This window comes from Charadrius vociferus, unplaced genomic scaffold (genome assembly GCF_000708025.1).
Source record: "Charadrius vociferus isolate BGI_N301 unplaced genomic scaffold, ASM70802v2 scaffold62, whole genome shotgun sequence".
In the NCBI taxonomy this organism is placed as follows: domain Eukaryota; kingdom Metazoa; phylum Chordata; class Aves; order Charadriiformes; family Charadriidae; genus Charadrius; species Charadrius vociferus.
Genome location: NW_009647419.1, coordinates 4,113,217 through 4,116,270, shown reverse-complemented (window position 1 = coordinate 4,116,270; position 3,054 = coordinate 4,113,217).

The window sequence follows — 3,054 nt, the reverse complement described above, 5'->3', positions numbered from 1 at the left end:
ACCGAGCAGCACCCACCTGCGGGCAGCCGCCGCGCAGCACATACAGGGCTGCAGTGGTGAACCCACGAACCCAGAACACTGGTGGCAAGGCAGGAAGTCCCATCCCGCCGGAGCAGCTCGTGGCCACACTGAGCTGGTGCTGCCACTTTTCTTTCTGCATCCCAGCTGCCTGGGAAAGGAGGGGATGGCTCAACTCAAGGGGTTCGGCTGAGGGACAAGCAGTGTGTAGGGGGTGCTGGCAGGGCAGGAGCAGCACCGTGGCTGAATCGCCCCTCCAGCCCTGGGCCACTGGCATCCGGGGAGCACTGCTGGCCAAAGGGCCAGGCTGACAGCCACAGCACCGTCCGCAGCGGCGTGCCGAGAGCCGGCGGATGCGGGAGAGGCATTTTGGGGTGAATCCCCGCAGCTCGCCTTTACCGCCTGCCCTGCACGGACAGCCGGTTGCCCGAGCGAGAGCGCTGGCGCCTTGCAGTCCACTCCTCAGCTTGGACTGCAGTGGGCATTGCGCTGCCGCTTGCTGAGAGGAGCAATTGGCTTGGCTGCAATCTGAGCTCCTCTCTCCTCCAGAAAGTGCTGGGAAAAGCCGGGGGGCTGGCAGAAGGGCCCCACTCCCCCTCCATCCTCCCCACCACCAGCACCACCACCCCCACAACCGCCATGGGGAGCACCCTGCTGCTGAGGCCACCCTCCTGACCAGGGCACAGCCTGCTGGAAGGAAATCAAAGGATGAATTTTGATTGATTTATGCCATTCTGGGCCTTAGCCTACCAGAGGCTGGCTCGTGGGGACCCAGGGTGTCAGCACAGAGGGTGCGCCAGTGAGACTGTCATGGTGTCACCTGGTCTGCACCCAGACCCACCACCCAGGGCACCATGCACCACTGCATCCACCATGCACTGCAGAGCCACTCACCCTTGCCATCATGCAACCAGAGCAGGTTCCCAGGGGAAAGATGAGCAAAGCTACACCCACGACCAGCCCCAAGCACTGGGGCACAGCTGCCCACCATGTGTAATGGCTCCCTTGAGACTGGAGTGGGGATGGAAGGAGACCCTGTCCTGCAGGGTCTGCTGTGGGGGAGACTGGAAGGAGCTCCATCTCACCTGGGTCTGTATTGCACTCAGTGCCTGTGTGTCGCTTTTGCAAGCTGGGGGGCTTCAGACTAAGCTGTGAAGTCCTTCCATCCACAATCACTTAAGACTCCCATGGGGGCTGTCAACCCTGAAGTTCTGCTGCGATTCCAGTCCAAAACCCTTCCAGTGTTTTCAGCTGGCTGTGAGATCCCTATCCTAGAGCTATTGTCACCAGATCGTCTGCTCCACCCTGAGCCTGCCGCAAAAGTCCCTGAGGCTACTCAGACACTGGGTTACTGTTCCAGTCCTCGGCCAAGATCCCTGCATCTCCATATAGTCCTTGCCCGGCCTCGTTTCACCCACTTCCCTCGTGCTTTGCATCAGAGGTTGCCTGGGCTCGCGTTCCAGGAACAGGAAGATAAATCTGAGCCTACGTAGACCTTCTTTTCACATGGTGAGGAATTACTTACACTCGGGTTGGGATTTGCTGCTCTACTAATTTTGTTGTCTCCTCGTTTGCCTGTTTGTCCCACATTTGAGATGGTGTTCCTTCCCTCCCCCTTCCTTCCCTTGCTGCCCCTACATGTGGGTGCTTTTACTCCCTCCTCCTCCTCCTCCTCCTCCTCCTCCTTCTCCTCCCGGCTGGCCCAGTCAGGCAGGTGCAAGAAGGTGGTGCACAAGGAAGATAATGCATCAACTCAAATATCACCAGGTTTTGTGGAGAAAGGGGGAAAGAAATGCAAAACTAAATGACCTTTAAAGCAAGCGAGCTCTCAGGTTCCCTCCCCCCCCCAGAAGCGGCTCCTCTGTTCCTCGGTAACCTTCTCCTCCCTGTCCCAGCATTTATTTATAAGCACCATCAATAATTAAAACGCTGCCTGCCTGCCGCGGCTGCGGTGTTGACAGAGGCATCTCTGACGTTTCCTGGCTCAGCCTGGCTGCTTTGCTCACTTGGGCTTTTAATTTTCTTCCCCCGCCTTGTTAGAAAGACAGGAATCACCCGCCTGGAAGGGACGGGAGGTCTGTCCCGGCCCTGATCTCCTGGAGACCCCCCCGCAGCGCAGCGGGCTCTTTGCCCCAAGAGTGACCCGAGAGCTGCCGGCTCTCACGGCCCCACAGCAGCAGCACAGGGTGGGATGTCTGGGGTGTCCCTGCCACGGGCAACACCGCTCCCTGCCAGAATCAGGCTCCGGGAGAAGAGACTCCCTTGTCCACATCCGAGGGCCAGAGAGATGCCACGCTGGTGGCTCCTTGCTGAGAAAACGGCAAGCAAGGGCTCCGGGGCCAGAGCCCACAGCCCCAGGGCAGCAGCATCACCCCGGGGACCTGGCCAGGGAGGTGGGTAGAAGGAGAGACCCACCAAGCCACGCAGCCAAAAAGCACGGTCAAGTGGGATGAGTCAGCCCTAGCAAGGCAGAGCTGGAGGCCTTACGGTCGAGGACTATGGCTGGGCTTAGAAATAGGGAATGGAAAGCTTTATGCTGGCCTGGAGGAAGCACTGCAGGCCATAACCCAGGGACCGGGCAGGCACAGAGGCAGCAGCTGGGCTTGGCACATCGCTGGCACTTCGGAAGTCCTTGGGAATACTCCGGATCACTCCTGGTGGGTTCAAAGGCAGCCTTACAGGCATCAGGCCAGGCTCTGGCCCTTGAACAAATCCTCAAGTGTGCGGTTTGCAGGCAGCCTGGCTCAGCAGCTGCAAGCAGAGCCCACGGCGTGCCGGGGCTGAGCCCGGGTCCCTTTGCCAGCACGATCCTGATGGGGTGACGGGGGGCAGAGGGAAGCCCAGTGGTTCTCCCTGAGCTGGTCTGCCATGCTGCTGGTGCAGCAGAGATGTGGAGGCAGATAGCTGCAGCCGGAGGCGTCGGGCAGCACGCACCCGGCTCGCCCCAGCACCCAGCGCTATGCCTCGGGCTCCCCTGCCCCACTGGCCAAGCCCTGGAAGGGAACACGAAGGGGGCCGGGGCTTGGGCGGGGCCCT